At 44.1% G+C, this 14,460-nt stretch overlaps 1 long non-coding RNA gene across 3 annotated transcripts; it reads right to left on the reverse strand.

The window, feature by feature from the left end:
• Window positions 1–340: 340 nt before the first annotated feature.
• Window positions 341–14,295, reverse strand: LOC118354658 (uncharacterized). 3 transcript variants are annotated; one of them, XR_004815535.2, is made up of 3 exons: window positions 13,804–14,295; window positions 6,283–6,394; window positions 341–361 (listed from the first exon to the last, which is right to left on the reverse strand). It is a non-coding gene; the product is annotated as an uncharacterized LOC118354658 (long non-coding RNA). The 3 variants fall into 3 exon arrangements; XR_004815536.2 differs by lacking the exon at window positions 341–361 and adding an exon at window positions 3,561–3,584; XR_004815533.2 differs by lacking the exon at window positions 341–361 and adding an exon at window positions 9,001–9,028 and having other exon boundaries at window positions 6,286–6,394.
• Between the last annotated feature and the right edge of the window lie 165 nt (window positions 14,296–14,460).

Genomic DNA, 14,460 nt, shown 5'->3' on the forward strand with positions numbered 1-14,460 from the left:
CTGAAGGTGAGAAAAAGCCAGCTCACTGAAGAGCAATTTTGGAGAAGAAACAGCAGGTGTAAAATCCCCTCTGGTGGGAATCAAGGAACTGTGTTTGTGGAGACTGGGGAGGCCGGCAGGGCCCAGATGGGATAGGCCCTCATAGCTATTTGTCAAAAGGATTTGGAATTTATTCTGAGCATCAGATGAACCCACTCCACCATCATTAGGTATACGACCTCAGGCAAGTTACTTCACTCTTCTGAGCCTCAGTTTACTTATCTGTAATCCCGGGATCGAGTCCCGCGTTGGGCTCCTGGCATGGAGCCTGCTTCTCCCTCCTCCTGTGTCTCTGCCTCTCTCTCTCTCTCTCTTTCTATGTCTATCATAAATAAATAAATAAATCTTAAAAAAAAAAAAGAATTCATTCCTTATAGTAAGCAGCCTCTAAAGTGCCCCCCAACAATCGTGTATTCTGGTGTTCACACTCTGTGAATGTGGGCTGATTCACTTCTAACCAGTACAATATGGCGGGAGTGGTGCTATAATCATTTCCTCTTCTTGCTGGAAAAAATCACCACAAGCTTAGTGGCTTAAAACAGCACAAAGCTACTGCCTTGCAATTCTGGAGGTCAGACATCGCCATGGGTCTTACTGGGCTAAAACCAAGTTGTCAGCAGGGCTGTGTTCCTTCTGGAAGTTCCCAGGGGGAATCTATTTCCTTATCTTTTCCAGCCTGTGAAGGAGGCCTGAGTTCCCTGGCTCGTGGTCCCTCCTTCCATCCTCATAGTACATCACTCCAACCACTGTTCCCACTGCCACCTCTTTTTTTGTCACCAACTGTCCTGCCTCCCTCTTTCCCTGATAAGGACCCTGTGATTATATTGGGCCCATGTGGCCAATGCAGGATAATCTCCCCCACTTCAACTAAATCCTTAACTTAATCTGCTAAATCCCTTCCCCACATCAGGTAACATATTCACAGGTTCTAGGGATTAGGACTTGGACGTCTTTGGGGACCATTATTTTCTCTGCCATGGATAGTATGTCACTTTTGTGATCAGGTAATAAAAGACTGTGTCTTTTGTCTCAAGTGCTTCCATCCCCTCTCTTCCTCTTTTGTCTTTTTCTTTCTTTCTCTTCCCTGCCTTATTTTTACTCTCTCTACCTTCCTCTTTTCTTTCTTTTCCCTCTCTCACCCCTTTGGGGGAAGCCAGCTGCCATGAAAGAGGCAGCCCTGTGGAGAGGCCCACAGGGTTAGGAACAGAAACTCCCAGCCAACGGCCAGAGAGGAATGAGGTCTGCCAACAACCATGTTTGTGAGCTTGGAAGTACGTTCTACGGCCCCAGCCAGGCCTTGCTACTGCTACAGCTCTGGCCAACAGCTTGACTACGGTCTCATGGGGCATTTGAGCTTGAACCACCCAGCTAAGCAGCTCCTAGATGCATGACCCTCAGAAACCATGTGAGAGAATGTGGCTTAAGCTGCTAAATTTTGGGGGTCATTTGTAATGCAGTAATAGGTAACAAATACATTCAATCACTGATTCAGCACATCTTTATTAAGTGCTATACTATGTGCTGAGCTGTTTGAGGTGTTGGGAATACAACAGTGAATAAAGCAGAGAAAAATCCCTGCTCTTACAGAGTTTACATACTAGTAAGGGGAGACGGACAGTAAAGATAGTAAGTCAGTAAATTATATGATCTGTCAGAAGCTGACAATTGCTATGAGGAAAAAGTAGAGCAGGGTAAGGGAAGGGAGATGGGCTAGTCAAGGAAGGCTTTGCTGGAAAGGTGTTCTTTGAGCAAAGACCTGAAGGAGGTGAGGAGGAAACCATGCTTTTCATGGGGAAGAGTATTCCAGGTAGAAGGGACAGCAAGTGCAAAGGTCTTGTGGCAGGACAATGCCAAGCTCTTTAAAAAGGCAGTAAGGAGGTCAGTACGACTGCAGTGTGCACGGACAGAGTGGTGACAGATGATGTGAGAAACGAGGGGAGGATTAAAGTAGATAATGTAGGTTAAGTTTTGTTTTTTTTTTTTAAGATTTTATTTATTTATTCATGAGAGACACAGAGATAGAGAGAGAGGCAAAGACACAGGCAGAGGGAGAAGCAGGCTCCCCATGGGGAGTCCTGATGCAGGACTCGATCCCAGGACTCCAGGATCATGACCTGAGCCAAAGGCAGATGCTCAACCACTGAGCCACCCAGGTCCCCTATGTTAAGCTTTTTGAATCTAGTAGTTGCTCTTTTTTTGCTCTCTTTTTAAAGTCTTTTTTTTTCTTTAAGAAGCTACATTTAAAAAAAAAAAAAAGAAGCTACATTTTATGTATTTTCTTTTTTTTTTAAGATTAATTTATTTATTTATGATAGACATAGAGAGAGAGAGAGAGAGAGGCAGAGACACAGGAGGAGGGAGAAGCAGGCTCCATGCCCAGAGCCTGACGTGGGACTCAATCCCGGGACTCCAGGATCACGCCCTGGGCCAAAGACAGGCGCCAAACCGCTGAGCCACCCAGGGATCCCCTATTTTATGTATTTTTCTAAAGCAATCTCTACACCCAACACAGGGCTTGAACTCACAACCCTGAGATCAAGTGTTGCATGCCAGCCAAGGGACCTGTTATATACTTTATTTTTTTTTTATTTTTTTTTATTTATGATAGTCACACAGAGAGAGAGAGAGTCAGAGACATAGGCAGAGGGAGAAGCAGGCTCCATGCAGGGAGCCCGACGTGGGATTCGATCCCGGGTCTCCAGGATCGCGCCCTGGGCCAAAGGCAGGCGCCAAACCGCTGCGCCACCCAGGGATCCCACTTTATTTTTTTTAATATGTTAAATAATCTCAGGAGAACACAAGAAAGGAAAGATAATAACATAATGAGCACTCATTTATGATCGACTCTAAGAAATAAAACTCAGGATGCCTGTCCCCTCTGTCTGTGTCTCTGCCTCTCTCTTCATGTCTCTTATGAATAAATCATTACAATCTTTCAAAAAAAAGAGAAAATTCAACAGCTATGACGGAAGCTTCCTATGTGCCTTTCCCTATCCTAACCTTCACTGAATAGTGTTGGTCTTTCCTATATGTGGCTTTATGTTTTTACTCTATATGCATGTATCCATAAACAGTCTCTAGCACTGTTTTCTTAGGAAATAAATAAGTGATTCTGATAAGAGATGAATATCCAGAATATATAGAAAACTCCTAAAACTCAACAACAAAAAAACAAACAGCCTCAAAATGGGCAAAGAATCTGAACAGACATTTTTCCAAAGAAGATGCGTGAACAGCCAAGAAGCACATGATAAGATGCTTAACATCACTAACCATTATGGAAATTCAAATCAAAACTACAAAGAGGCCCCACTTCATATCCATTTGGATAGCTACTATTAAAAGACAGAAAACAATAGGTGTTGGGGAGCTTGGGTGGTTCAGTTGGTTAAGTGGGGAGCTCTTGATTTTGGTTCAGTTCATGATCCCAGGACCCTGGAATTGAGCCCTGAATCAGGCTCCAGACTCAGTGGGGAGTCTCTTGAGGATTCTCTCTCCCATTCCCACTGCCCCTCCTCCTGCTCTCTTCCTTGAATAAATAAATCCTAAAAAAAAAAAAAAAGAAAAGAAAGGAAAAGAAAACAACAAGTGTTAGTGAGGGTATGGAGAACTTGGAACACTTGTAAACTGTTGGTGAGAACGTAAAATGGTATATAGCCTCTTTGAAAAACAGTATAGAGTTTCCTCAAAAAATTAAAAAATAGAATTAGCATATGACCAGCAATTCTACTTCTGGGTATATGCCTAAAAGAAGGGAAAAGCAGGGTCTTGAAGAGCCCCGTGTTCATAGCAGTATTATTTACAATAGTTAAAACATGGAAGCAAGCCAAGTATCCATCAACCAATGAATGGATTTCCAAAATGTGGTATATACATCCCATAGAATATTATTTGACCTTAAAAATGAAGGAGATTCTGTAACATGCTACAATGTGGATGAATTCCGAAAGCATTATGCTAGGTGAAACAAGCCAGTCACAAAAAGACAAATACTGAATAATTCTACTTGTATGAAGTATTTAGAGTAGTCAACATAAAGAAAGTATAATGGTGGTTGCCAGGGGCTGGGGAGAGGGGAAAACAGGGAATTATTCCTTAATAGGTATAGAGTTTCAGATTTATAAGATGAAAAGAGTTATGAAGCTAGGGGATGGGTGCGGATGGATGGGGGATGGGGTGAAAGAGTTATGAAGCTAGGGGATGGGTGAGGATGGATGGGGGATGGGGTGTTGTAATGGCTATACAACAATGGATATATTTAATACCACTGAACTATATGCTTAAAAAGTGTTAAGATGGCAAGTTGTATATGTATTTTAACACAATAAAAGAGAAGAAAGGAAATCCAGTATATCATATATATGTATCATATATAATATATATATATATCATATCATATATATATGATATATATATGCAATGTTATCTTTGGTATATCAGTTGTATCACTCTAAATTTACTTTTTTCACTCGTTATTTCTGAGATTTTTCCAGCATGATAAATCTTTTTTCACTATTTTTTGCTGCTGTATAATCCATCGCGTGAATATATTACAATTTAAAGTGTTTTGGGGCCAGGTAGTCCGGGTGGCTCAATGGTTTAGCGTTGCCTTCAGCCCAGGGCCTGATCCTGGAGTCCCAGGATTGAGTCCCACGTCAGGCTCCCTGCATGAAGCCTGCTTCTCCCTCTGACTGTGTCTCTGCCTCTCTCTCTCTCTCTCTCTCATGAATAAACAAAATCTTTAAAAAAAAAAGTGTTTTGGGGTACCTGGGTGGCTCAGTTGATTCGGTATCTGCCTTTGACTCAGGCCATGACCTCAGGGCCCGGAATCAAGTCCTGAGTTGGACTCCCTGCTCAGCAGGGAGTCTGCTTCTCCCTCTCCCTCTGCCTGCCATTCCACCTGCTTGTGCTCTCTCTCTCTGTCTCTTGTCTGTCTCCCACTGTCAAATAAGTAAATTAAAAAAGGATTCAAACAAGATCTATTCAATGTTTGTAGCCATATATATGACTCTTAAATCTTTTATTCTAAAACAGCCTTTTTGGGGAACCTGGGGGGCTCAGTCAGTAGGGTGTCTGCTTCTCCCCCTCCCTCTGCCTGTCACTCCCCCTTCCTTGTGCTCTCTCTGTCAAATAAATAGATAAAATCTTTAAAGATAGATAAATAAATAAAATAAATAAATAAATCAGCCTTTCCTTCTCCTCCCCACCCATTCCATTCCATAGATGGTTAGAGAAACTGTGATATTTGCCTTACATCCTGAATTTAGTTTGTTGCTTTTGATAGTGTGTTGATCTGGTTGTCTTTTGGTGGGGAGATAAAAGCAAGGATAGGAAATTCGTATGTAGCCCAGTGACCCAGCTTAGTGTTACCAATATGGTACAAGTCTACAAGATGGGCTTCTTGATAAGGATGTAATGGGAAATAGATAACGAGGCCTCTGTAGTATTTTAACAAAAGTGATGTACCTGAATCTAACCCTGAAGAATAAAAAGGACAAATTCAGATTGTGAAATCTTCTACAAGTTCTCTAGACTCTTCAAAAATGTCATGAAAGAAAAAATGAGATGAACACTGACAGGATCCTGGATCACAAACAAAACAAAACTACAGCTATACAAAATATAAATGGACCAATTAGGGAAGTTTAAATATGGAACCATATATATTTAAATATATCAATGTGAAGTTTCTTAGGTGTGATAATAGCATTGTGGCTGTCCTTGTTCTTAGGAGATGCAGGCTTAAGTATTTAGGGGTAAAGTATCAGAATGTCTGCAAGTAACTCTCACATAATTTAGCCAAGAATAAAATATATGGGTGTGTATAAATAATTTGGTAAAGCATATTGACAATTCAAGAATACAGATGAAAGTTGCAAGGATGTTTGTTGCACAATTTTATTTTATTTTTTTATTTATTTATTTTTTTTGTTGCACAATTTTAAAGATTTATTTATTTATTCATAAGACACACAGAGAAAAGCTGAGACATAGGTAAAGGGAGAAGCAGGTTCCCTGCGGGGAGCCTGATGCAGGAATGGATCCCAGGACCCCGACAACTCCAGCCCAAGGCCAGAAGCTCAACCACTGAGCCACCCAGGTGCCCCAAAAACATTTCTATTGGCTTGGAATCTTTCAAAAGAAGAAGTTGTGAAAAAATAAAACACCCTTTGCTCTCAGAGTTGCTGGGCACCCTTAGGTTACATTATTACAACGGGGGCACCTTAGATTAGCAGGTCTTACCATAGCTGACATCGACGCCAATCTCCCTTCTTGTCAAGTACTCCCGTTGCAGGAGCCAGGGTTAGAGGCCTCAAGGGCCGGTACCTCCTTCCACGCTCTGAAATTCCAAACACTGGAGAAGGAAGAAAAGGAGAGGATGGCTGGCACCCGAGGCTGGCTTGTCTAGGCGCTGCCTCACCCTGGCACCCTCTGCAGTCTGGCACCGCCCCCTCGTGGCCGCCCGAATGTATGCGGCACCCACGCCCGAAGGTGAGCAGGGCCTGCGGCCTTCGCCCCTACCAGGGCACTCCTGGGGAGAGCTCCCCCTGCCGAAGGCCAGCGCTCCAACAATCCCAGCCTGTTTGCCCTAGGACTGCTTTTTTTTAAAAAAGATTTATTTATTCACTTTAATGAGAGTGGGGAGTGGCAGTGGGAGAGGGAGAGAGAAACTTTAGCAGACTCCTCCCTAAGCTCAGAGCCCCATGTGGGGCTGGGTCTCACCATCCGAGGATCATCACCTGATCCAAAACCAAGAGTCAGAAGCTCAACCCACCACAGCACCCAGGGCCTCCAGGACCAGACATCTTAAAGAACACCAACTAGGAGTCGAGCCTGGTGCAAAGTGCTTTACAGATGTTAACTCACTAAATCCTCACAGCATCAGCTCTTCCTTATACGTGGGACTATGGCAGTCCCCATTTTAAGGACAAAATGAGTGGCAGGGAGGGGAGGTGAAGTGCACAAAGACTGTACAGCTACTGTCACATTTTCTAACTCAGGTCCAATGCTGTGCCCATTACAACACAGTTGCTTCTAATGATGATGATGTGATAATTACAACAAAATAGTGGCAAGACACATCTACAGTGCTTTGAGCCACACACTGTCCAACATGTTAACTCATTTAGTCAACAACAACCCTAGGGGGTAGGTTCTAGTAATGTGCCCATTTTACAGTTGAGGAAATTGAGGTACACAAAATATTAAGAAATTTGTCCCAGGTCACTCAAGAGAGCAAAGTATTGACTAGGAGGGCATCAGGTGGATTTACAATTGTCCATTACCTCTGTCCATAAATTTTTACCAAGCACATACTAGGTGGAGGGCCCTGAGTTAAGATCTGAGTGTGCAGCATGAAGGAGGACAAAATGATGCTATTACCTCGAAACTGAAAAAATTGCAAAGACGAAATCTATTTCCAAGAAATATATTACTGAAAATGAGATCCTCAACAAGGAAAATGGTTTAAATCAGTCAGAAAAAAAAAATACTTGAACGACTGACCACCTGTAGGGGAGAAGAGGATAGCTTAAGTAAATACAAACAGGGTCACTGCAACCTGCCAGCAGGGGTAACACACTGGTAAGCCCTAATTTAAGGTTTAGCTGAACATCTGCTTTGAAGAAAAGTAAAAAGAGGGCACTGCCATTCCCCTGAGAAATTCAGAAAAGGGTAGCATTTTATCTTTTTTTTTTAAGACTTATTTTTTTAGTGGTGAGGTGAGGGGTAGATGGAGGGAATCTCAAGCGGACTCTGCATTGAGCACAGAGCCCCATGTTGGGGCTCAAACTCAGGACCCTGCAATCTTAACCCAAGCCAAAATCAAGAGTTGGAGAGTTGGACATTTTAACCAATTGAACCACCCAGGTCCCCTTCTTCTTCTTCTTCCTTTTTTTTTTTTTTTTGCTTTTGTTTGTTTATTTAGAGAGCTGGAGAGGGGCAAGGGAGAGGGAGAGAATCTAAAGTAGGCTGCACCCCCGGCACAGACCCTGAGAACATGACTTGAGCTCAAATCAAGAGTAGGTGGCTTAACCCACTGAGTCACTCAGGAGTATAGCATGTTAGACATGAATTAAAATTCATACTCTTTTTTTTTTAAGGTTTATTTATTTATTCATGAGAGACAGAGAGAGAGAAAGAGGGAGGCAGAGACACAGGCAGAGGGAGAAGGAGGCTCCACGCAGGGATCCCGATGTGGGACTCGATCCTGGGACTCCAGGATCATGCCCTGGGCTGAAGGCAGGTGCTAAACCACTGAGCCACCCAGGGATACCAAAATTCTTACTCTTAATTAATAAAATTATCTGGGGATTCAATCTGATTTTTAGAGAATGCCATTTGACCACAAATGCAACTAACTCCTTGCGGCCAAGCCTGGGCCTGTGTGAAGCAGCTGCCATGTGGGGCTCTCAGGCTCTCTTCTCCAGTCCTAGGAAAGCCCACTGCCCCCCTACCTGGTCCTCACCATCTCCCTCCTTCTGGTGCTTCCCAAGCCTGCTGCCACACAGGACTTCTTAGGAAGGCTCTAGACTTAGGCCTGCTGCTTTGTTGTGAGAGATACACCCCTTTCTTACTTGGGTGAGACCCTAGGGCAAAGGAGCCATCTCAGGAAACGAGGCCTAGGGATCCTTGGGTGGCGCAGCGGTTTAGCGCCTGCCTTTGGCCCAGGGCGCGATCCTGGAGACCCGGGATCGAATCCCACGTCGGGCTCCCGGTGCATAGAGCTTGCTTCTCCCTCTGCCTATGTCTCTGCCTCTGTGTGTGTGTGTGTGTGTGTGTGTGTGTGTGTGACTATCATAAAAAAAAAAAAAAAAAAAAAAAAGGAAGCCAGGCCTAGCACCCACCAGGAGGGCGCCTGTACTGTACTGTCACTGCCGCTGGGGCTGGAGCATATTCTCAGGACCAGCCCAGGACTGCCCCTCTCTGCCAACAACACACTTCTATTTCTTTTCAGCTTACCTGGTCAAACAAGATACTTGTAGAAATTCTGCAGAAAAATGAAGAGCACAAGGTTTTATTTTCATTAAAAAAAAAAAAAACACGCAAAAAAACCCCTGCATCCCTTTATTAAGGTATAACTGATACACTTTAGCTGTACATAATGTATACACTTTGAGTATCATTTTTTTATTGAAAAATAATTGACAATGTTACAATGTTTTATTAGTTTCAGGTGTACACAATATTCAGTGCTCACAGAGATTACTGTAGTCACCATTTGACGTTATGACAATATTATAGACTATATTCCTTTTGCTGTACTTATCATTTCCCTGACTTATTTTTATAACTGGAACTTTGTACCTCTTAATCCTCTTCATCTATTTTGCCTATCCCTACCACCACCTCCCCTCTGGCAACCACCAGTTTTTGTTCTCTGTATTTAAGAATCTGGGGTTTTGGGGCACCTAGGTGGCTCAGCAGTTGAGCATCTGCCTTTTGCTCAGGGCGCGATCCCACAATCTTGGGATCCAGTCCTGCATCAAGCTCCTTGCATGGAGCCTGCTTCTCTCTCTGCCTATGTCTCTGCCTCTCTCTGTGTGTCTCTCATGAATAAATAAATAAAATCTTAAAAAAGAATCTGGAGTTTCATTTTCATTCTTGCTATTCTTGTTACTATTCTGGTTTATATCCTCCATGAAATGTTGTTTGGACATATTTGAGGAAGGGATAAGGCTAGAAAAAAATGGCTAAGAGTCTTGAATAAGCTAGAGGAGAGAGTTTGGAAAAAAATAAAACAAAAACAAAACAAACAGAACATCCCTAAAAGCAGCTGTATTTCTTATAACTCAGATTAGCAGTACTCAAAGTGCAGTCCTTGGACCAGCAGCGTCAGCATTATCTGGGAACTTTTTAGAACTGCTAATGCTTTGGAACCAACCTGCTGAATGAGAAAATAGCAGCCTGGGGCCCAGAAATCTGTTTCAACCAGTGCTCTAAGATATTCTCATGTATGTTCAAATTTGAAAACCACTGTACTACACAATGACCAAATCTCCTGTGAATTCAGTGGTATTTAAAAAATAAATTATATTTCCCTAGCTGTAACAACATTGACTTGTATTTGACGCATAGTAGAAAGAGGAGCCTGTAAAATGCCTGGTGTGGGGACAGAGTCTTCCCACCCATTATCTCTCCTTTAAGTAACATGTAGTATAAAGTCGAGGCATCCAGGTGGGTTGGGCAATGTCAGGGGTGTGATTCCTTAATCTCTACCCGTCAAAGTGTTTGTGTTGTGAAACTGGAAAATAAATTGAAAGGGGGAAAAGACCCAGAATACCCTTCCCGACAGCTAATTTGGCCTGGCTAAAGGTAGGGGTGGGTGGGCATGAAGGAAAGGATTCCTGTAGCTTGTGCAAGATCCCACCTCACTGAGCAACCTAGAGCTCCCAGGAAGGGTTCCCTGGGGGTATTTTTCTGGCTCCCATCCCTCTGTCCCTTGTCCTCCTCTCCGCATCCCTTTCTTTTTTTAAAGATTTTATTCATTTATTCATGAGAGACAGAGAGAGAGAGAGGCAGAGACACAGGCAGAGGGAGAAGCAGGCTCCATGCAGGGAGCCCAACGTGGGACTCGATCCTAGGTCTCCAGGATCACACCCTGGGCTGAAGGTGGCGCTAAACCACTAAGCCACTCAGGCTGCCCTCCCCATCCCTTTCTGTTCTCCTTCTGATCCCCCTAAACCTCTTTCTATCCAGCTCCAGCTTTTTACTCCTCATCTTTCCCTGCACGGCATCCCCTACACAAGCTCCTGGGTCTCTCATTGCTGACTCAGCAGTACAGAGGTCACCACCTCCTTCTGAGCCCTACAGGTCTCTTCAAGGGCCTCAGTGGCAGAGGACAGAGACTGTGCAGGTGGAGGAAGGTGTGCAGAATCCTGCAGGGCCTGCAGGTAGTTCATAAAACTCCCCAGCATGGAAGCTATTTTTGTCCCACGGAAGGGCCCCAATGCCACAAACTTCTTGGCAGATTCACCACCGCAGTTCTGCTGGGTTGCTGGCTCTTTGAGTCAGTGAAGTCACCCTCACCTCTGAATTGGGTCCATGAACCAGGAAATGCCACTGACTTGGCAACCTCTGGGTAGACACAGGGACCATTTCTGGGCAGGAGCGTGGTAGGTGAAAGCCATGCCTTTCCAGAAGCTGTAGAACTGCTTCTAGGTTAGGTTGGGGGTGGTGAGGCATGGTGTCTGTGGCTGTAATATCCTGGGATTTCTCTGGGCCAGGGTTGGCATCCAGCCCATTACCCTCTGGTTCAAGCCAGAACCTTTGACCATCTGGTCAAAGATGAAACTTCATCCCTCTACTGACACCACGACTCCTCCCATAAGAGTCAAATTACCCACTGTGATTCCTGGATTTGGGGCATTTGAGTGTTCAGGAGGCCTTTGACATGTTCTCACTGTCTGAATTAATATTTTTTATTTTGTTCTCTCCATTAGCTTGTTAGATACCTGTGGCATTTTGTTTGGACCATTCTTCCAGTATTTTCTCTGCAAAGGTAAAATGCCTTTTTCTCTTTTGCTGCTTTGAATGCTTTCTAGTCTTTTGTTTTTCAAACATTTTACAACGATGTGACTAAGTACTGTCAACTGTCCCTCTGGGAGAGGAGGCATGAAGTATGGTGGGCTTATCGCAGTGAGCTTCCTTTCTCTTTGGTATCTTGGATCCTCAATTCCTGGCTGCTTTGGGAGCTCTCCAGTGCTTTCAAGTAAATATATTTGTATTTTATACAGCTCTTCTAGCTATTTCTAGTAAAAATAGTTTACAACAAGCTATTCTGTTATAGCTAGCAATGGAAGCATCACTGTCTTGGATTTAATTCTGTATGTTAAAGACATAAATAACACTACTGTTTTATACAGTTAATCATTTAGCTTATTCACATTTGACCACTTTCCTTGGGCTTTATTCTTGTGTCTCCAACCATCCATCTGGGATTATTTTCCTTTTGTGTGAAATACGTTTAGAATTTCCTTTCCTTAGGGTCTGCTCATGATGAAATTCCTGGTTTTAGTAGTATAAAAGGGACTTGTGTCTCCATTCCTGAAAGATTTTTGCTATACAGAGTTCTAGATAGGCACATATTTTAAAAACAATGAAGATGTTATTCCTCATTTATTTAGCTTTCATTAATGCTATTGGGAAGTCAGGTGTTACTTCTCTGAAGTTAATTGACCTTTTTGTCTAATTGCTTTTGAGATTTTTATTTACCTTCTACATTCTATTATTTCACCATGATGTATATAGTTGTGGACTTATTTTTATTTATCCTCTTTGAGTTTCATCGGGCTTCTTCAATCTGTAGCTTGGTACGTCCTTTCATCAGTTCTGGAAAACTCCTAGCCATTAACTCTTCAAATATTTCTTATAGTTTTTCTTTATTTCCCCTGGGAATCTGATTAAACTTATGTTGGGCTTTCCTGCCCAATGGTTTCATGTGTTTTACTTAGCCTTATTTCTGCCTCTTCTGTCTCTTGTCTCTTCATCTCACTGTCTCTGCCCACCAGTTTCTGGACAATTTCTTCTTACCTATATTAGAGATGATTAATTCTTTTGTGTGATTTGCTGTTAGACAGTTTTTTATTTTTAATTACCTATTTTTAAATGTTGTTTGGTCACTTCGCCAAATCTGATATGTCAATTTCTTAAGCTTTCTTGGTTTTGTAGATATTTTTAGCTTATTTTCTCTCTTTAAAAATACAAAAGATTGCAATTTTATATTCTTTCTCTGACAAATCCGGAACTTTTGTGTATTTGTTTTCTGCTATTTCTGCATGTGTTTCATGATGTCTTACTTCCCTGAATATTTGGTTATCTTTGAGAATGTGCTGGAAGTTACTAAGAAAAGGTGTGTGTGTGTGTGTGAATACTTGGATGTTTGAGATGACAACAGCTTTCTTTAAAGTATTTCTATAAGGTATTGTATTTTCATTTGCTTCGGTCAACGCCTGGGCACACCACTAGTCTGGTCCATCCTGAAGGTTAAGGCTCCTTACACCTCCAAGATAACCTGAATTTGGGAGAAGTGCCTATGCCAGTTCAATATTTTCTTGAGGGTACCTTCATTTGTGGTTCTCTGCTCAAATGTGGGGTGATTATTCAGACTCCAAGTTTTCAGCACTTTTATACTTATGTTGTGAGAGAGGCAGTGAGAGCAGGAAGGGGGCAGGGGGAGAATGAGAGAGAGAATCTTAAGCAGGCTCCATGCCCAGCACAGAGCCTAATGTGAGGCTTGATCGCACAACCCTAAGGACATGACCGGAGTCGGAGGCTTAATCGATTGAGCCACCCAGGTGTCCCTACACTTGCGCCCCTTATACTTCAAGTCCGCCAACATTAAAGCTGGGATTCTCAGGTGTCTCTTCAGGCAAGAGCAGCCTAAGTGATGGGTGTATGCACTCCGTCTCTTGCTTCCCCTAGAGTCTGGGTCCTGCTTCTCCACACTCTTGTTAGCTCTCCGCAAGGCTGCCGTTTCTCAACATCTCAACCAGCTCAGATTATTTTCCGTGGGCGAGTGGGCCCAATTACCTAGACCACCACTATTGGGAGTGTGGCCTTCACTCGAGGCTTCATCACCTTCCCTCTGGCCTGCCTGCGCACGACCGTTCCTATCCAGAATGGGGGAGTAGAAAGGAGGAGAGGAAGAGGAGACGCTGCCCGGTTTTACGACCTTGTTTCAGGGGAGTACAAACACACGTCCTCAAGGAAAGCCACACTTCTTCAGAGAGATCAGATACGGTTACCCAGAGTTTCCCCACTTACCTAGAAAATCCCTCCCCGAGCGCCGAGCGCCGGGTCAGCGCCGGAAGACGTCGGCTACGGAGGCGGAAGTGCGCCGCCGCGGAGGCCTTCGGGGAATGTAGTCTCCGGCCGCGCCACGCCTCCCGGGCGCTCCGAGGCCCGAGGTTCGCGCCCGAGCGGACTGCGCTTCCCACCCAGCGCCGTGTAAAGTGGGGGGATGCAAGTGGGCTTCCTTTGACACAGCTTTAGAGGGCACGCCCAGCTCTTCCTGTTATTAATTCGAAATTTGGTGGTGCAAACCCTTCTAACCGGCGTGGTGTCACCATTAAGAGGCCTTCTGACCCCGCGACGCTCTCGTATCCCCCCATCGGGATCCCTGAACCTCAGGGAAAGCAAGTTTGCGCTTCCTTACGGATATAAAACTTACTCTAGACCGCTGTAAAACTCCAAACTCCTACGTTACCGTCAGGTGCCGCATGCCCTGCTCGCTCCGACGCGCGGGTACGCCGGGAGCCCCCCCCCCCCGCCCCAACCGGGAGAGATGCGCGGCTGTGTGGCAGCGGCCTTCGGCTTCACCCCAGTGCCCGGCGTCCATTCACAGTGGGGCGCTCTCCTTTCTCTGGGGCCCTGTGCAGCTTTCGCCTTTAAGCCCTCTCCAGGTGGGTCCTGGCCTAGCAG

Source organism: Canis lupus, chromosome 5 (assembly GCF_003254725.2).
Source record: "Canis lupus dingo isolate Sandy chromosome 5, ASM325472v2, whole genome shotgun sequence".
Lineage (NCBI taxonomy): Eukaryota > Metazoa > Chordata > Mammalia > Carnivora > Canidae > Canis > Canis lupus.